This window comes from Emydura macquarii, unplaced genomic scaffold (assembly GCF_026122565.2).
Source record: "Emydura macquarii macquarii isolate MOO-44397 ecotype Brisbane River unplaced genomic scaffold, CSIRO-AGI_Emac_v2 contig_1253, whole genome shotgun sequence".
NCBI classification, from domain to species: domain Eukaryota; kingdom Metazoa; phylum Chordata; order Testudines; family Chelidae; genus Emydura; species Emydura macquarii.
Window position 1 is genome coordinate 24689425 of NW_027131390.1, and position 21701 is coordinate 24711125.

The 21701-nt window shown below is 38.8% G+C and overlaps 1 long non-coding RNA gene across 3 annotated transcripts in view; it reads left to right on the top strand.

The window, feature by feature from the left end:
• Positions 1 to 7165: 7165 nt before the first annotated feature.
• LOC137153981 (uncharacterized) overlaps positions 7166 to 21701 on the top strand; it is a 51802-nt gene continuing 37266 nt past the window's right edge. For all 3 annotated transcript variants that reach the window (XR_010919991.1, XR_010919992.1, XR_010919990.1), the window contains exon 1: positions 7166 to 7337. This is a non-coding gene — a long non-coding RNA (uncharacterized lncRNA). The remainder of the gene's footprint in view (positions 7338 to 21701) is intronic.

The following is a 21701-nucleotide window of genomic DNA, read 5'->3' on the forward strand; positions in this document are numbered from 1 at the left end:
TTGTTTGGTGAAGGTGGTTTTAAGTGTGTTAAGGTGTTTACCTGGACTTTGTCCTCAGAGCATATTCTGTGGTTTCTGAGGGCTTGGCTGGAGATAATAGATTTCTTGGTGTGTTTGGGATGGTGACCGGAACTGTGAAAATAAGTGTGGTGGTGATCTGTGGGTTTCTTGCTTAGCTGCACAGTTAAGATTGCAGCACCTATTCTTCCAACTCATATTCCATCATGAGATTAATTAAAAGTAGCTTTGAGCAAATGCCTTGTCATAGACTTCATTTGGGTTTGAGGATGCAGTAAACACAGGGCTAGGGAAACAAAGAATATTTGAGTTTCTGTGGCTAATCAAAATGCTAAAAAGGTAAAGATGTGTGTAGGAGCCACCCAAATTCCCCAGTAACTGCTAAAGCTTGCAAAACAGTCTCTAGTTTGAGAGTTCCTGATTCCTTCATTCTCCAGGTTTCTGATCTTATTACTTGGTTTTAGGAGCACTATTCAAACTGTTACAATATACAGCTACTAACTTCAGTCTCATCAGAAACCTCCTTAGTCATCTAAGCTCTCCCTTCCTCGAATAAGCCATTGGAATCACATTTGTCACAAAGGGCCATACCCAGCTCCCACTGAACTCAACAGAGAGAGACTCCCATTGGCTTCAGCGGAAGATAGAGTGTGCTGAAGGACTTCAGGGGCAGAGCAGCTAGGTGGCTAATAAAACTAAAGATAGTGGCATGTTAAATTATTTCAACAGTTCTCTTACTTTCGGAGCCATTCAGACTATAATTGGGACAGTTAGATTAAAGCCTCTTTAAAGTCAGGGCAACCCAAATATAATCAACCAAACAGCATAATCTGCAGTGATTTTCTTCTCTATCAGTGACTCCTTGAGCCAAACTGATTATAGGAATTTCTGAGAACCATTCATCGGAGTGGGATGAGCTACAACTAGTGATTCTTGGCCTCACCACAGTGCTTGACCCTAAAAGACTTATCTGTCTTTATGGCTTCTTACGCTCAAGGCAGTTCTTGGCTGAACTCTGGGAAATGACAAAGACATTAGGGCACAGGTATAGAGCAACGGAGCTCCAGAATGGCCAAATGTTTCCATTGAGTTGGAGTGCAGCTGTACCACAGGCTATAGCAGAGGCAAAGAAGAAATACGTTGGGTTTAGTTCAGTTAAACTGCACTTGGTGTAGGACCCAGGGATGTGGACAATAGCGTAAAGGTCTCTTTATGACATCTTTGCAGTGTCCTCATCCTGGTGCCACTTCAGCCACCGCACTGTGTCAATTTAGTCCTAGCTGCCCAAGGCAGCCAGGCGTCGCTAAACTACAGAGCTGATTTGGCTGTGTCCAGTGGGAGAAGACCTCAGGATTTGTCCAGGATTTGTTAATTTAATAAATTAACCCATTTAATCTATAGAACGGGGGTGGCCAAATTTACTGACCCTCCTAACTGCGTACAATAATCTTCAGAAGTTCGAAAGCTGCAAGACACACACAACCTTCCCCACGGGGTGGCACCTGCCGGTGCGCCAGGCTTGAGCCCCGTGGGGTGCCAGGTTTGAGACCCACGGGGAAGGAGCCAGGGCTGGAGCTCGCGTCCTGGAGCAACCCACAGGGCAGACGTCCCAAGCTCCCTCCAATCTGGTAGGTGGAGAATAGGGGAGCCCGAGCTGCACTTTAACTGTAAAAGCTGCATGCGACTTGCGAGCCACAGTTTGGCCATGCCTGTTGTATAATGAGAAATAACGTCTGCACTTTGTGTACGCCACATCTCTCTCTCTCATATACAGAGAAAAATCACATGCCCTGCTTGCATGTGCTATCCGCCCAGCATCTGTGAGTCATGATGGTTTGAAAAGCAGCAGCACTTAAGAGCTATCAATAATGTCTGAATAGTCGTACATCCAGCACTTTCCAAATTACTACACCAATCTTTTCCAAACAAAAAAACTGAAGCAAATTTGCATGCAAACACAAATGAAGATTGAATATACAAGTTTTATTAGTCTTTAGCTAAGCTCATTCTGTTGTTCTTCTGTGGAAATCCTCTGCAGCTAAAGACATTTGTGTAGACTGTTTCAGCCCTGAGAATTTATATTGCATTCCAAGGTATTATTACTATTATTAGGATGGATATTGAAAGTACTAACTATTGCAGCTGGTGAGCACTGACTATAGCATTTGTAGAAGCTACTCTCAACCTTCTGTGTCATCAGATTTTAACAACATATTTACCATAATATATTATAAATACGTCTAGATTTTACCACTTTGATATATCAGTACAGCAAAGTTGAGAGCGTTGAAAACACTTATACAGTGCCCCTTGTGCAAGCATGGCAAATTGTTGTGCTTAAAAATACAATAAATCTTCCTTAACAAATCAGTCCTGGAATTCATAACTGTGAGCATTTGCAAATAAGAAAGTTTTCATTTGGCTCTTAAAATGCTCTGTGATCCAAGTTACAGTCTAATTATCTGTCAGGAAAACTTGGGCACATCACAAACATACTTGCCCTGATGTGACTGTGTTCAGCTGCGCAGAATAGATTGCCAAAAAAGCCAGTTCAGCAAAGAGAATGTCAGAGATGGGTGATCATGAAAAGTCAAGAGTCCAGGCTCAGTTGAGATAAATATCCAAAGATTCTGATGTGTCACTAAAGCCTATGCTCACGCTATAACCCTGAGTAGGATTGTTTGTTCTTCCTCCCCTTGCCTCCCAGCCACTCTGTCTTTCCCTTAGTGGTACTGGCAATCAATGGGAGCAGACTGGAAGATCTTTCCTACACTATCTCCTTTTAGGTCCCCAGCCTAACACCCATAAAACCAAGAAGAGTCCTCTTAAAGTAAAGTTCCTACACCATTGTCTTCTGGGGAGCTGTTATAATTCCCTCCTCTTCTTTCTCCCATAGCAGCACGGAAGGAGACATTAGCACAATTGGACTTGTTGATGGCTCTTTAAATGTTGCCTGTTTTGTGATTTTTCCAACACAGGGAGTCTTAGGTGATGCAGACTTGGGACTTGTAAGAAACACTGTCACTGCCAAGAATGCCCTAGAGCAGTGCTTTTCAACTTTTCTGGTTCGTGACTCCTTATTCAAAGTAAAAAAATGTCAAAAACTCTGAGTTACTGAAGTCCTCAAATCATGAATTAAAGACTTCAAGTTCCACCATCATGATTATGGCAGATAACAATATCTAGCTCTTACAGACCACTTTTCATCAGTAGATCTCAAAGCACTTTATAAAGGAGGTCAGTATCATTATCCCCATCTCACAGCCATGGAAACTAAGACACAAAGAGGTGAAATGACTTGCACCCAGCAGGTGCATAGTTAGTGCACAGTTATTCAGATATATCTTCTGGTATTTTGCAGTAATTAAAGACATGTTACCTAATGTCTTGGACCAGTTCATACCGGTGTCAGTGTCCTGAATTGTCATCCATTAAAAAGTAGAACTTATAAACACTATATAAGGTGACTGACCACCAGTAGAGTTATAAAGCAACCATAACTAATTTTGCCTTATTAGGACTAAAAGAGATTCCTTGGTCTGAATTTTCTATCATGCATACTGTGCAGAATTTAAATCCAAATAACACACAAACATAAGGACAATAAATGATTCAATAAAATATAATTTCTTATCCAGGTTAATTGTCAATTATTTCCCACAAACAGACTTTTGTATCTCCATCCTTAAGTTCTACTTTGTGTTGCTAACATTAAAGCATAGTTTGTTACATAACATCCTGTTAGTAAGCAAAGTCCTCATGAAAAATAAATTCCTATATGTTTTCTTCAAAGGTATATTTTCATTGAAAAGTACTGTGTGTCTGACTACCGTAAATATAAACTTAGGTAGACATAAAAAATAAACATTTTGGTTATGTAGCTGGAGGTAATGATAGAATAGATCCATCACACACAAGTATTCAGTGTCACTTATGGTGATACTAATAACAAAAAAGTATCAAAAGAGCACCTGAAGTAAAAAAAAATTGACTACATCTAAGATTTCCAAAGGGGTCCACACCTCCATTTGAAAATTTGTAGGGGTCTGCAAATGAAAAAAGGTTGCAAAACCATTGGTGTAGGGCCAAAAACTAATCCTTGCAGGATCCCACTGGAAACACACCTGCTAGATGATGATTCCCTGTTTAGAATCACATTTTGAGACCTGTCGGTTAGCCACTTTGTAATCCATGTAGTGTGTGCCAAGATAATTTTATATCATTCTAGTTTTTTAATCAGAATATTGTGCTGTACCAGGTCAAGTGACTTACAAAAATGTTAGTATATTACATCAACACCATTATCTTTATCAGCCAAACTTGTAATCTCATTAAAAAAATCAAGTTAGTTTGACAGGATCTATTTTCCATAAATCTGTGTTGATTTGCATTAATTATATTACTTACTTACTGCCCGTGACGCCAGTGGCGCATAGGGCAGCAACAAAGTCCTTCCACTTCTGCCGGTCGCGGGCCAGAGCGCCTATTGTTCCCCAGGTGTGGTGGTGGTCTTTTAATTCTTGTTCTACCGTTCGGCGCCAGGTTGTCTTTGGTCTTCCTCTCTCTTTCTCTTCCCGTCTGGTTTCCAGTGGAGTGCAATTTTGATAATGGATCTGTCCTCTCTTCGTAGCACATGACCTATCCATCGCCAGCGTCTTTTCATAATTATAGTGGCCATGTCTTCTTGTTTGCACTGAGACAGTAGATCTTCGTTGGAAATTTTATTTGGCCAAAATATCCTGATTATTCTCCTGAGATTCTTGGTATGGAATGTGGACAGCTTAGTAAGATCCCGTTGTGTCATGCACCAGCATTCTGCTCCGTAGAGAAGCACTGGGAGAACACAGCTGTTGTATAGTTTCAGCTTGGTGCGCACGCTGTACTTCGAGGATTTCCAGATGTTGTTCATGCTGATGAAGGCATTCCGTGCTTTACTCAGTCTATTCTGAATGTCTTGCTTACCTCCGCCATCTGGGGTGATGATGCTGCCCAAGTATACAAATCTGTCAGTAAAGGGAAGATCGTTGTTATTGATCTTGATGGGGGTTTGTGTTGTGGTGTTCAAGGTCATGACTTCTGACTTCTTCTGGCTTATCTTAAGGCCAACTTGTGAACTGTACTGGTTTAATTAAATTATTAAAGAATTATTAAAAAATTAAAATTAATTATATGGCCTTCCTTTAATTCTTTAATAATCAGGTCTCATATCAGCCACTCCATTATCTTGCCCAGGATTGATGTCAGGCTGATATACCTATAATTACCCGGGTCATCCCATTTAACTTTTTAAAAATATTGGTATAACATTAGTATTCTTCCAGTCTTCTGGAACTTCCCCAGTTCTCCAAGATTTATTGAAAATCAATGTTAATGGTCCAGTGAGCTCCTGATCCAACTCTTTTAAGACTCTTGGATTCAAGGTCTCTGTACCTGCTGATTTAAAAGTGTCTAACTTTAGTAGCTGCCATTTAACATCCTCCAGAGACAGTAGTGGAATGGAAAGAGTGTTATCGTCACCATATAATGAGACTATATCATCTGTTTTCCCCCAAATACAGAACAGAAATATTTATTGAACACTTCTGCCTTTTCTGCATTATTATTGATATTTCTACCATTTCCATCTAGTAATGGACCAATATCATTGTCAGGATTCTTTTTGTGCCCTCCCACTACTAATTATAAAGTATGTATAGATAAATAAGTAATTTTTGCATTTCTCTCTGTATAAATTTGTAATACATTAAACAAATAAAATGTCAAAAGTCCTTTATTATTCAATAACAATATTACTAAGATGCTTTTTTATTGAATCACATGGGGAAATATTACTTCATTATTCTCTGTAAGAATCACAGCTTTATATGCAGGATAGGGCCACTAAAGTCAAGGTGAACAATGGTGCCTGACCTTGTATTTCTTTCTTAGGCAAAGCTTTCACTGACTTCTTTTTAAACCTGAAATGGGAGTTTTGCCTGAGTACTTACTGAATCAAGCTAAGTTTCATTAACACTGCATCATAATTTGTGTTCATCTCTTGAACAGTTTCACTGCAGTTGGTATTGTGGAAAACTGCCTCACTGGCCTGGCTTTTGCAGTCAGATTTTTTGTTTGATACGTGAAAGAGCTTTTACAAGCCTTAAAAGAATACCTTGTGTGATAGTCATTTTGGTTGTAATCACTTGCATGAGCGCTATCACACCTCTGTGGGGAAGACACTTAACAATCTATTATATTGTAATTAAGTTTGGCCATGTTTACACTGCTTGATGATGATGCATAAAGATTAATTTACCTTTCCATCCCTGTCGCAAGGATGTACTGCATAGTATCCCATTAAAAATGGAAATAGCAATAAAGACTCCAATTATTTTATATTGCCTAAAGTCAATCAGATTTCATCATTTTATGCAGTTACTTTAATTTATTGGTTTATCATCAATATATGTAATAGCAGTTATCACCAGCCATTTTGTATGTGTTTTAAATATGAAGATATTATCTTCTATCAAGAAACAAGCCAAAAAATCATCTTATGTACAGTTTCTCTACTGTGGGGACTGGTTTTATGTCTACAAACTCTGCCAATATCCAGGTGATCCTCACTAAAGACTGCTACCTCTAAAAAATTGCTTTAGACTACAAGAAATTGTGTGTGTCACTCCCATTTAAAATTAAATAAAGGGTAAACTCTTTTGATGCATGCAGAAACAGGGCAGAATTTGGTTAATTAAAAAGTCTTACAACAAACTAGTTGATTTTTTGTGTGACTTTCATTAATTATTGACAATTTGAATATTGATTGAAAAACTAGGCTCTAGTTTAACAAGGTTCTTGAGCACATGCCTAACTTCTAAGCACCCACATTTTCCCATTGATTTCAAAGGGTCTATTCACATGCTTAAAGTTAGGTATGGGCTTGGATAGCTTGCTGAATCAGCATAAATGACAAAAGAATGGCTAAGTGTGGATGAGATTCATGTCTGCAGCCAGGAGTTTATAATAGAAATGCTGGTTCAGGTGGATCTTCAGGTGTAGTTATTTTTGGAACACAAAAGGTATCCTGGAAGAACTCTTTGCCTTATATAGAGGAGGTAGTTCAGATTCCATACCTGCTTAAACCTGCATCCCCTGAGTAGACACTGCCCATTGGTATAACTGACCAGGAGTTTTACTGTTGCATGTTTTGGGATGTGTACACCTGCTGATTAATGATCATAAGAGCTTGGATGTCTGTTCAGGAAGCGTGGCCCAGGAAGCAAAGCCAACCTCTGAAATAGCATGGATTTTGTTCCCCTACCACTTTCCATTTGTCTGTGGTGAGTCTTCTATAACACCAATTATTCTGGCACTTGGAAAAACATTTGTATGCTCATGTAGTGTTTGCTTTCTTAGACTGTCAGCTTTGAAAGACATTGACAAACAGCCGAAGTCCACATTGTGCGCTGCCTTAAAATGATATAATCTTGGGAAGAATGTTTTCTCTTTTAGGTTAACCTATACTAAAATGATGAATTACACTGTAGGTACAATATAATTACAATGTAATATTCCATGATTATGTTTTTTGATCATTCATTACCACTAATACATATAAGTAGAAGTTTAACTATGAATAATTTAATATTTTTATTATTTTATTATTATTTTTATTGTTATTTTTTATCATCAATGCAGTTTCATACTTAATACCTGTATTTTTAGAATCCAGGTATATCACTATCTAGTCTCAATCATGAAGTAAACCTTCCATGTGTATATGAATCTGTGGTCATTACAATTATCAAAAAATATTCACAGCATAATTTGCAGAATGTAAGCAATTCTAAAGTATATATGTTTCTTTTTAAAAAAATCCTCCTTCATTAAAAAATTATTCCCTAAAGTTTGGTAGGATCCATGTAGAAACAATATTTTTTGATGCTACTTATATGGTGGAAGTTGTATGACAAGTGCCATATTCAAAGCTGTACTGATATCATTAATTGTGATATTGAACTGATCCATGAAGAAGAAAGTTATTAACAAAGATTAAGGCACTGATCCCATAGTTCTGTCTCAGGCAAAACTTCCACTGAAAGGTTAGCAGGATCAGACCCTAAATCCCATGTCCATTTATATGATTAAGCATTCCCTAGAATCCCAGCTCAATTCCATTTCAAATAATTCCTTTTTGGCTACCTAAATTCTCCAGGTAGTTTTAACTGGTACAACATAACTGAAGTGATTCTCTATATCTATCAGGATCAGAATTTTCCTCCCTGTACAAATGTACAACTCAACTCAGCGTGCATCATGTTTGCCTCTGAGGACTCTGAGATCTTTTGTGGCTTATAGGCACTGCCTTGTGTTGGGAAAACTGTGGAGCCACACCAACCCAGTGGGAGACTGGGGCCATGGGCTCCACTCTCTACCTGCCTTTCTCATCCCTTCTGGGCTGTCTTGTGCCCCAGGTGATTACAGCTTGCTGCTGTTTGGCGACACCCTTTGCTCCCCTTTGAGTGCTCTTGGAGGAGCTGGGTGCAAACTGGTCCATAGCTCAGAGGAGTTAGAAGAACTTTTGTAGTGGGGGTACTGAGAGCCATTGAACCAAAGTGTAAACCCTGTATATAATGGAAACCACTTCAAGCCAAGGAGTGTGGCAGCACCCCGAGTTCCAGCACCTATGCCATAGCTTTGAAAGCACTTTGTGATGTAAGGCACTGTATAAGTAAGGGCATTATCGTAATAATGATGGTGACATAACTGCAAGCTCTGTTGGGGCCTGAGAAGGAAAACATTGTGTGTAGGCTAGAAAGGACAAAATCCTTAGGGAAAGAAACACTGTTTATTTATACATTTGTATTCCTATTGTGCCTTTTCTTTCTTTTTTCTTATTGTCATTATCTCCCACGTAGGAAGCATTTGGTGGTTATTCCTGCCTTGATTTCATGCACTCTCTTCACTTTTGTCACGTAAAGAAATGATTTGAAAAGTGTCAATACTCAGTCCTTTAGCGGCAATCCCATTCACTCATTTACTCTATGCCATTACCCCTATATTTTCTGAATCAAATGGCTTGCAAGCTTCAGCACACTTTGTAAAAATCTGATTAACAATTGTGTTGAGTGGCATAACAGTGATTGGCAAAGTGTTGAAGAAAGGAGTCAAATATGCGGCACACAATACAGGCTGATTACGAAGCAGCATTTACACTAAGCACCCAAACTTCATTAACCAGTATCTGTGTTGCTTCGCTACCAAGCATGAGATCAAGGACTCGTATTATTACCGTTTGGGAAATTGTGATTGATTGTATTGAAATATGGGTAAGGTTCACAGAGACATGCAAGTTGCTGAGTTCAGGACCAGCTCTGTGTGGGTCCTCTGCACTGAGCTCTAGTCGCGAGGGCGATGAAGGGGCAGGGTGTGGGTGAAGACAAGAGCTGCCTGAGGACACATGGGGTTAAGTGAGTGTGATCCTCTTCAGCATACAAATGAGGCACTGCTACTGCAGGAGACATTAGTTGAATGCATAGCATGGGATGGGAGCTTCAGTATCTGAACTGGAGGAGCAGCTGAAAAGAAACTGGCGCAGGGATCCTTTACCTGCAGCTCCCATGCAGATTGCGCAGGGACCACCCAGCCTATCCCCACTCCAACTGGCACAATTGGATTTAGAAGGGGGGAAACATTTCTGAAAAGGGGTTAAAAATATTATAATCTGTGGCTGATGGGGTGACATACAACAAAACAGGGGGATCCCATGCTTTGGTTGTTTGTCTCACATTTTGATGTCTGCTGTCACACATGGGCAGGTTTCACAGTTAAGCATTATGGGTCTATTCCTCTCTCTGAGTTGAAACTCACCCCACTGTTCAGGGTCTGTACTAGCCTTTATGGACCACTTAAAAACTGCATTACATGGCGTGGAGGGTATTGCACTGTAAATTGCACTCTCTCTGAAGAGTTCTTTCTACAGGTTTCAATGCCACAGCTTCAAAATATAGGATATATTTTGTTCAGTTAGGATAGAAAACTGCAGTATAAAGGATTGCAGGGTTCCTGTCTGAGAATCCACATCGTTCTCACTTGCTACAGGAGCACAGGTTACTGTGATCCGTACAAAGAGTGCGGTTACGTTTATATATATACTCATATAAGCATCCCCCAGCTTTACTTCTCTTTCAAAAGATGGGGGTTATTGCATTGTGGAGGATTCCTGTGGCCGTGATTATAACTTGGACCCTCTATTAGATAATGACTAGGGTAATGGAGGAAATACAGAAAGCTATCCAGAATATGCACAAGGGCATAATAAATCCTAGGTGATATAGTAAATCTCTGGGAAGTTACAGAAATCCAGATAGATAACGCAGGGCATTTACTGTAAAGCGCTACAAGGTTTTTCTCTTATCTTTAATTTTATAGTTTTGTGCAGCTGCAGTAGTCCTTGGATAGGGAACATGTTTGAAAATGCTATAAATTTCACCTCTTGTTTATTTCAGATTCATTGGTACTCTGTCTTTACTGTCTACCGGTATTTTATGCCTCAGTACTCTAAGAAAAAATGCTCTGTTTGCACTAGATCTAATAGGAAAACTCTCTCTGACATTTAAACTTTAGTACCAGTTTGCCTACAGTGTTAATATCACTGAAACTACCTATACGGATTAAATTGCCTACAGTGTATAATGCCAGAATATGAACATAGCACATTTGCTGATTCAAACCCTTGAAAGAATTATTACCATTAAAATATTTAAGGTCACCTTTACAAATCCAATAAATCAGAGGTATGTCAAACAGAGAGCATTTAAAGCTCCCTGACCGGATCAGCCCACTTGGGTGGAGGGGGGGGGGGGAGATAGTATGATTCATTGCCACATAGAGAACTGGGGTCGGGCACAACCTTGGTCCTCACACTTTGCTTCCTTGGGGCTAGGAGCATCATGAAGGTGATGTAACCAGCCTCTGGTGGGGGAAGGGAGGGTCAAGTTGTTAGAGGTTTCCTAAGAGCTTTAGCATCAGACTCAAAGGGGCTTGATAAGCATGAGAGGAGACTGTCAATAATGTCTGCCAAAGGGATGTGCTGCATTGCAATCACTGCTGCTATTGCTGCTAAGACCCACCACAAGGACACAGTTTAACCCGAGTAGGAAAAAGATAAAGACCCAAATGGGAGTGACTGTAATAGTTCCTATCCGAACTGCCATGCACCTTTCTCTGTGGTTGGATGCAAGAAGGAAACGGAATGCCTAAATCCTGTTGCAAACCTAAGAAAAACTGCCTGAGAAGTCTCTTACAGATAGCATTCCTGTGGGATTATGGAAACTAGAGATAGGCGGGCATTACAGGTTAATGTGGAGAAGGGGCACGTAAGTGCCCTCAAAATAACCACAGGCTAGCTGTTTTGTGGTGCAGTACCTGGGAGCAGGCTCTCTGGAACAGTGTTACAGCACCAGCAGATAATGTAATCATTGGATGCAAGTTACAGGAATGACATCTTCCTGGAGTGCCTCATAAGGCATAGGAGACTCTTGTCATGAGGCCCAGATAGGAACAAGGAGCGAGACTGCCCTGCTTTTATGGAAGTGGAGAATGGAGCCAACATGGCATGCTTCCAGTTTTTTTCACAGTTCAGACATCCTTCAGCTGCGTGTATAAGGCTTCATGAGTGTGGGGGAGCTGGCGTTCTCCTTTGGATACTCCTCTCAAATATCCATGAAGGAGTCAACTCCCTGATTGCCCTCTGAGGTTTCTATTATGTAGGCCTGAGGAGAGCAGGAGAACAGTACAACTAAGTGAAGAAAGGGTGGGGTCAGCTAGGCAGTTGAGCAGAGGCAAATGAGTGGGTGCCACAGGAATCTTATTTGAATTTCCTGCAAATCCATCTATTGAATGCAGAGGCTAAGCTGTCATTCTCCTCCCCACTGCCAGTAACTGTTTCCCAGTTTCTTTCTGCCCAGGGAAGAACTGAAAGAGAACTTTGCAAGTTCTAAGGTGTGGTGTTTTATGAGAAAGTTCGCCCACCGTGGAAGGGTGGCATGCAGCTTTGGGAATTTATATCTGTTCCCCACAGAGGCCAAAGTGGACAACATGACTCTTATGTTTAAAAATGCCAAATCTTCTGTCAGAAACTCAGGAGCGCAGAACCCAATGCGATGGGTTTAGAATAAGAACCTAAATAGAAGAGAAGAGTTTTGCAGTGTTAATGAATCTAAACTGTGTGTGTGAAATAATAATAGCACATTCTTTCCAAATATTCTCTCCTTTAGGTGAGATTATTCTCTGAAAAATAGCTCTGTAAAAATGGCCACCTGTAAAAAATGGGGAAAGTTTCTTGTTTGTCCTCTCTCACTGTCTCTGTATCACATTTTCTTAGCTTATAAATAAAAATATTATTTTTTTCTAAGTGCAAGCCCTGTAAACTCAATCAAGAACCTGAATGAAGGTGACTGTGTTTGCTCTGTCAGGTACCCAGTTAATAAAGGTTCTGCAACTGCAATTTAGTTAAAATTCTGCTGATGATGCACCAATGCTCTCTCCCAGAGTTGTCTTGGCTTTGAAGGTCTTACATGAGTAAAAAACGGCAAAACCTTATTTTTGTTATTAAAGTAAGAAGATATGTCTCATAGTGCACAGGAAACACTGATTAATAAGAAGATGCCATTTTCACACAGTCATTTTTCTGATCAGAATAGTTCTGATATTCTATGGGGCCAAACTTGCAGTATTTATTTAGCCAAAACTCCCTGTTGAGCTCAACACAATCTATAGATAATTAAAATCAGTGGAGAGTTTTTTGCCTGAGTGAGAACTGGCAGATCAAACCTGATCAGGCTATTTAAAAAAAAATAAATCACCCTTGTATTATTCTTTCATCTTAAATATTAGCATTCAGTAAAGTTTCTGAGAACAACTCCTGTGCAAAACTTTAATTTGACTAATGAGTTGTTTACATTTGGTTCTGTTATTGTTGTTTGTACTTGTTTACAGGTGATTTAAAAAAAAAACATTATTTCTGTAACTTCATTTCACATCACACCCAAATGTGTAGCTTTTGCATCATAAAAGCTGCAGTACACAGAAACAGGTTACGGCTCAATGTCGTTTGTAAATACAAAATTTTGTGCTTAAAATTATGATCCCATAAAGTTTTTTTTTTTTTTTTTAATTCCACACAAAGCAATTAACTGTGATAGTTTATTGATATCTCATTTACAAGAAGCTCATGCCAATGGTCTCGAGGTATTTCAGGAAGCTTTCCAGTCAATGTTTGGAGTTTATTTAATCCACTTTGCAGACAGATTAGTTTATGTAGGATCTATATAACTATATATTAGAAGCAGCAGGAATTTCTAGAGAGTGTCCTTGGAGAATAAATACAGAACTTCCCAGTAGTGCTTGCAGGCAATTTCATTAGGCATTCACTGCTGCACAGCAGTCAGCATTTCCTACTGCCCTGACATTCCCACTCTGCTTGACAGATCATTCCTTTCTTCTTTCTGCTGCTGATAAAGTCTATAATGGGGGCAATTAAACTAACTGCTTATTAAGGACAGGCACTTTCGTTTCTTGATATTTTCAAGCCAAGTTGCTACTGTATCTTCCATGACTAGAGATGTTGGATGCCCCTGCTGAGCACTCCTTTTCATTGTTTGCTGTCACTGCCGTCCAGCCACTGCCTTCCATCACTGCCAATAAAATACTCTTGACATTCACATTTCCATTTTGGGGAAGGAGCATGGGCAACTCATTTGCTTACAGGGGAGAATCAAGGGAAATTCCTCCTCGATCCCAAACTCTGTCACCAGCCTTCCAGCATTCAATTAGTTACTTGGCTGCCCCTTCACTATTACCTCTTCCCCTCTCTGCTGGAGTTCCCCAGGCTCTCTCTTTTTCTCCAGCTATTCTCTCCTTCTCCATTCTCATGGTCTGATGCCACCTCTTCACTGAAGACTCTCAGATCTAGCTCTCTTGCTCCCCTTCACTTCAGGCCCTCATCACTGCAAGGCTCTCTGATATCTCCTCAGATGAAATACGTCAAAAGCTACGCTTCTCATCCTTCCCTCCTTCGCACTGCTAGTGCTCCCCTACCAATCACTCGCAGTCCCCATGCATCCTCTATGTCATAGAATGTTGTGCAGGAGATCAGACTAGACGATCATAATGGTCCCTTCTGACCTTAAAGTCTATGAGTCGCTGAGAATCAAGTTGCTTCTCTCTCTGTACCATTTACACAATCTGCCTTCTTCTCTGTCCCACCACTTCCATTTTGTCTTGTGTAGGCTATTCTATTATCTTTTTAGGCCTTCCTACCTTTCCCCTCTCCACTCTTCAATCTATCCAACATTCAGCAGCCATAACAATCTACATATCCCATGCTTTCTACTGTGTTATGCCCCTCCTTAAGCTCCCTCCCTCTCTCTCCACACACATCCTACTTTGCTCTTTGAATCTCTTCAATTTCTCTTTGTCAGGGTAGGTTGATTTAAATCACTGATTTTATTCACAATTTAAAACAGCAAGCAGGAAATCTTTATTTAAATCATTGATTTTAATTGTGTTTTGCATTTCTTTAGTTATTTTCCTAAAGAAAGATTGAATCTCATTGGTTGATAGTTATTGAAACATGTTGAATTGCAACTAAATAGAGCTTTTATGCTAAATTTCGTGCTGCTTCTTGCTAACCAGGAGGATACATAATATTTATTTTAACAATTATGTAACGTAACCTTTTATTTGCTGTTGATTAATTGTTTATGTGTCATTTATATCAAGCTCTATTTGGATGGAAATTCAAATTCAATTAATGTGTACAAAACAGCATTTAAATGTTTTCATTAAATAAAAATACCTTAAATACATTGGATATATATAAAAAAAGTTAATCAAAACATGTTTTGTATTTGAAAACGATTTATTAAACAAACCAAGTATTATCTGATTGTTTCCTCTTCCAGACTATGAATCAAAACTAGATGGTAGGATGAGATCTACTAGTTTTAAAATCTTGACATTTCTGATTTTTTTTAAACTCCCAATTGGTTCTTAACTTTGAATGAATTAGTCATTGAACTAAACTATTTGAATAAACTGAAATGAAGAAAATATTCTCTAGGCACTAACAGAAGAAGCTACTGCTGTCAAAAGCTGGTTTTAGCACTTCAGCAAACTCTTGTTATTGGTGCAGTTGAGCGGAAGTTGACGTACTTTAAAACTATGCAGCAAACATGTACTGCTTAATATTTTTTGTATTAAATTTAAATGATTTTATAGATTATAATAAGTTTAGGCCTTAACATAGGTTGGCAATTTCAAATTTAATTTAAATAGGTTTATTTTTAAATTTAATTTTAAATAGGTTTATTTTAATTTAAATAAAAAAAAAATCTGATTTACATTTTGTTTTTTTCAAAATCAGACTTCTTACTTTCATGGTGTTGTAGAGCGCTACCCCGCCTATTGCTCAAAACTTACTTCCTTCAGTTAAATTTCCACTACTGGCCTGCACTCCAGTATCATCTACTCCTCATCTTCAGAACTTAACTAAATGCCGTACAACACTATAAATCATATATTCTTTATTTGCTCTGGGTCATCCCTTCCATCCTTTATCTGTCATCACCATTACTAGTATTTGTCATGTTTAGATCAAGACCATTGTTAGGGTTACCATACATCCGTGTTTTCCCGGACATTTCCTCTTTTTTTGATCCTCTGCCCTCTGTCCAGGCAGATTTTTCAAATAAGAGGAAATGTCCGGTAGTTTTGCAGAGTGGATCTTTCAGCTCAGAAAGAGCTGGCTCTGCATCCTGCCCAGCCAGGCCCCGGCTCCCAGCTGCCCTGCCACCATAACAGGGAGTGACACTGCCTCCCACCATGAGAGTGAAGTCACAGGTACCCCTCCCAGTACACACACTCCTCCCTCACCCCCCAGCACTCTATCCAGTACCCCCCACTGTATCTCCACTCCTGCTCCTCCTCTCCGGCAGTGTCTTCTGTTTGGGAGCCTGAAAGATGGTAACCATTGTGCTAGTTGCTAGTCAAACACACAGAGACAATCCCTGCCCCAAGAGCTTGCAACTAGACTGACCAGACAGACAAAACGGAGAAGAGGAAAGAGATGCAAAGAAGTGAAATGACTTGCTCTAGGTATCCAGCAGGGCAATGATAGAGCCAGGAATAGAATGCAGGTCTCCTGCGTCTGGGTCTTGTATCTTATCTTTGGTACCATGCTGCCACTTCATCCTTTGTTTACATTCACCCAATCCTTACTCAGGCAAACTTTCATTGAAATCAATGGGAGTTCAAGTGAGTAAAGGCTGAATAAGGATTTTGGGATTTGACTTTATAAGAAGTAATCAAAAATAATTACTTCATCTGCAAAGAACCTTTTTGTCCCATCCTCTCTTGTGTGTATTTTTCTGTGGTTTGCATTCTCATTGGTGAAACATATTACAAAAAATGATTTACCTGAGTTTGCAGATTTAAGACCTCTGCGTGATTTCCCTCCTCTAGGCATTTCACAGGTAATACCACGGGTAATAGAAACTTTAGGTTAACTAAAAGTAAACGTGAGAAAACACTAACTCCCATATTGCAGATAATAAGCTCACCTGGGAAAACAAAAGAAGCCTAAACTAGATGCTTGTTAGTAGTCTTTCAGGTGAAATCAGACTTCCTGAATCAATTAAAAGGAAACTCATTTTAGGCTGGTACTACACTATCAAATTTGGTTCACTGATTTTCAGATTAATTGATCTTCAGTTAAATTAATTCATGTAAACCCATTGGTTTATTTTCAAAACTTTCAAATTTTTCAAAGTTTGGTGCTTAATGTTAGTCACCTACCACAAATTTACCTTTCAGTGCCCTAACAAATGCAGCCTGACTTTCAGTAATGCTGAGCATACTCAGCTCTCATTGACAGTAAGGAAAAACTGTGATTGTACTGAGAGAAAGCAGGAGTGTCACCTAAAAATTTGCCTATTGCCTTATATTATCACATAGGCATACCTCAGTAGGGAACATCCAGAAAATAGTATAAATATTGAAGTAATTCTGTTATCAAAGGCAAAACTGGAAAGTTTTTGACGGTGACCACTTTCAGCAGATGCTTTTCAATGTGAATGGATCTGAATCTTGAATCTTTGCACACCTATACTTTTACACATTCCATCCTGTGAGATTCAACAGTTGACTAACACATTTGATAATCAAGTGTGTTACTATTTTGCAAGAATGACTGACAACCCGATTGGTGTCAAATCAGGGATCCATCAGACTGAGACTATTGAAGTTGACAGAGATCGATAATTTACAACTTCCTCCTTCAGTTTCCATAATTTACATTCCAATCACTGAAGGGAAACCTAGAGCCAAAGAGAATGGATAAAATCAGAGCTCAGATATGACATTCCTGAAACTTTAAATTGCTCTTTTATACACATGTAGCAGAGAAGACTGATCAGTGTGCACTTGTAAACCGGTCTGTTACTTGACCCTTGATGAACCTGGACAGGCTGCATTTAAAACTGCCCATTTCCTTAGTTTAGTGATCCTTCGTGGTATGTCTTAAGAAGGTTTCATTTAGCATGATTTGCTTTTAGCCCAATGGATTAATGTTATTGTAGTTTACCTGAACAAACTAATATTTGCTGCCAGTGCGATGGAGGTGCTGTTTTGGTAGAACGTCAAAGACACAGTCCGTGGGTCATCATAAGAAAGGCATTGAGGCTCTGATTTAGCAACATACTTAATCATGTACATGAACTGTTCTGTTGATTTCAACAGGACAGCTCACATTCTTAAAATCAGGCATGTGCTTAAGTACCTTGCTGAATTGGGAGCCTTGCTGAATTACTTGTAAGTTTTCTCAGTTGCAGATCATAGGACACTGTCAATCAGGTTTGCACACAGTTTCAGGTCAGCACAATGCAGTATATTGTATATACAAATATACAAAATACAAATTCTTCTCTTCCTTTCTAAGGAAATGAAGATGAGTTTATATAGGTTAAGAAGAGTAGGCAGGAACTCAGGCCCACTTACTTATTACCACACAGTGACAAGTTTACTAGTCTGAAGGACGGAGAATTTGAATAGTGATATCTCAGTTGTGTGAAATTCAGTACTATTTATTCAAAGGGTGTCATGTGAATATTGTATTTGGATTCAATCCATATGTGTTATCACCACCACCACCACCCACCCCAAATTTGATTTTGAATTTAAGACACAAGCAAAGTCTAAATCCCAAAGTGAAATTCATTGAAAACCACCAGCTTTCCCCTGGTTTGAGATTGATACTGAGTGAGAAAACAAATTTTGCATGATTTCAGTGCAAAAACAAAAAGTCAGATCAGGGTTCACTCAAAACTGGGCTCAAATCCTCTGAAGAGAGAACCAGATTGTACTGAGGTGGAAAGGTCTGGCAAACAAAACTGCGCTTCCAGATCCATAGCCTACAGGAAAAATACCATTGTCATGGCCAAGAAAGGGGAGAAGGAGGCAGAGACACTGCATCTGCTTAAATAATAAAATAGAGACACAGGAATAATGTTATTTCAATCTTTGTTTATACTGTTAGGCTTTGATTTAGCAAGGTATTGAAACACATATATAACTTTTCAGTGATGTGAAAATTCCCATTAACGTAAATGGAGACTGCTAATATGGTTAAAGTTAGGATCATGTTTTAAGTGCATTGTGGAACTGGAGCTTTAATTTGTATTAGATTAGGTGATGTTACTTTGGCTTGTGTTGTGCTCTGTTGTGCGTCATCATAAATACCCAAATGAGCTTTTTAAAGCCATTTGTGTTGTGAATCAGTGATATATTCACTGTAATATGAGTTGCAAATTCACAAACTTCAGATTTTTTGCTGAAACCATCATTATGCCTCAGGATAATCCTAATAAGTAAATAAATAGCATGGGAGGCCAGGGATTTAGATTAAAAAAGGATAAGGGGAAAAATGGAACAGAAGCATACTGTCCAAACAAGCTTGTAAATAAATAAGCAAAGAAAAAAACCCCAACAACTTCATAGGTAGCCAGAATCACAACAGAGACTTTTGTCTGAATTGATTTTTTAAGACTGACATAATATATTATGAACACAAAAGCTCAGAAAATAATGTGAATGTACTTTGAAATTATAATGGAGACTTAAACTTGTATTACATTGAGCAGTTAGCATGAGTTGTCACCAATGAAATGTAAAGAGCTTAACTAAATTCCATCCATCTCAAGCTATTATAATGCTATACATTAAAAGCACATTTGCAACAAACACTATCCAAGGTTCCTGAAAAACGGAAATGATGAAAACATCTTTTTGAATTTTTAGAGTGCAGGTGAGGTGAACCTGCTTCAAAAATGTTCTGTGCATCAAATCAAATATGGGAATTCTAAGAAATCCATTAGCTGTTTACATCTAAAAGTGATCTTCAATGCTTTGCCCCATAATGCATGTTGCTGTCAATTTTTGTCTTATTTACCTCTTGTTAATAACTGGGCTCAGTTCCAAGAAAGTTAAGACAATTGTAGAGAGATGCAGCTCTAACACATTTTCAAGCTTGACAGCCAATAGTTTTGAGCATTTAATTCCCAAGACACAAGAATCTCTAAATCCTGCTTTGATAATACATTCAGGAAAGTACATCAGAGCCAAAAAGTATCTCTGTAGCTCAACTAAAATGTTCCTGTTTGATCCAAATTATATCATTCTTGGCAGATTTGTAGGGACTGATCCTATGTGACACTGGTATTTTAATATGAAGCTGAGAACTCAACTGCTCTTGATAAATTAGCATCCGTATTCTAATCCTAGGCATTCTGTCCTCAGCAGTGCATCTTTGGTAAAAGTTCATTTAATTTATCCCTTGTTAAAATTTAAACAGCTTTGCCAAATTCCAACAGACTTGGCATGTATGACATGACTGATGACTCTGCTAAACTTTAAGTCAAAAGCTTCATTTTTGAAAGTATCATCTTTATGTATTTGCCCCTGAGCAACAGATCCCAGTAAAAAGAAAAGAAGGCCTCTTGTTTACTCAAGTCTAAACTTTAAACATCTGAACAAAATTCTAAAAATTTAGAATTTTTATGCATGAATTTGATAAATGGTTTATGCTCAAAGAAGAAAACTTGAAGGGTCATGGCAGTGTAAGGGACTATAAATCTTTCTTAGCCCCTTTAAAAAGACAGAATCATAGATACGCAAAATGTTACTTCAGTTTTCCCATGCTGAAATTTAAAATATAAAGCTTAGGGCCAGATCCTCAGCTGATGAAAATCATTGTTACTTTGCTGAAGTTTTCCACTACAAGTGCTCATTCAGCAAATGAATCAGTAATTGCTAACACAGGCTTTTAATTTAAATTAAGTTAGTTTTGAGTTACCTGACATAACGTATTGGCAGCAGGAATTTTTGGCTGGTATTTTCCTCAGTTAAAGATCATAATCTGTATTCATTTTGCCTGGTTTACCCCTTGTAAAATGTTAGTGCCTAGAGAGAGATTGGACCTGTTTCTTCCATGATGAGAATGGCCTACAGATGTCTGAAATATGATAGAACCTCAGAGTTATGAACACCAGTGTTACGAATTGACCAATCAATCACACACCTCATTTGGAACCAGAAGTATGCAAATACAGTACAGGACTGTGTTAAACATAACCTACTAAAAATAAAGGGACAGCAACAATTTTCTGTTGCATAGTAGTGTTTCAAAGCTGTATTAAATCAATGTTCAGTTGTAAACTTTTGAAAGAACAACCATAACGTTTTGTTCAGAGTTACGAATATTTCAGAGTTACGAACAGCCTCCATTCCTGAGGAGCGCGTAACTCTGAGGTTCTACTGTATCTGGTCATTGTTTTCATTGTATTCAGCAACAAAGTGCTATAAGGTCTCTCTTAAGTGAACATCAGACCGAGTTCCACCAATATTGCTCTTTACCTATTTTGTGCATGAAACATTTTCTATGATTTTTATTAACTCAGAAGCCCTCCCTTTTTTGGAAGGAAGAATAACTTGACGGATATTGATAAGTTATGGAATCCTTTACCTCTTTGACACTAGTATGAACCTAGGCCAGGTCAGGAATGCCTGAAAGTTATCATCACCCAACAAAAGGTCAGAGGCCTTTCTGAAATGAGTTGGTGGTCTCAGTCCATCCAGGGGTGGATATGTGTCACTAACACTCAATCCACTGGCACAGCTAAGATTAGTTGACACTTTCAGAAGGGTGGTGAGTGCCAGAAGGTGCACTGGAACTAAACTGCCTTCTAACAGTAAGAGTGGCCTATTAAGAACAGGGTTCAAACTGAGAGATGCATTTGCAGAACAAGAGGAGGTAAACTTGAAACTGTCACTGCATAAGTATGTTTAGAGAATAAATAGGGCTTTTCAGGCTTTAGGACTGTCAGTTTTTAGCACCTTTTGCTAATGTTAAAACCACTTCCATTATTTTAAGGAAGAACCCACAGTGTGGTTCATTTTGAGCCTTTTACTCAATTGTCTGGCTGTTGTTGAATTTTGCAAGAACATCTAGATAGATGCTGATGGATGTGTCAGGTTATTCTTTATGTAACACTCCTTCCAATGAAATGGACATGTGAGGTCCTCCATGACATACTATTCCTTCCAATGCAATGTTCCTGGACAGAAACAGCCCAGCAGAGCAGGTATGG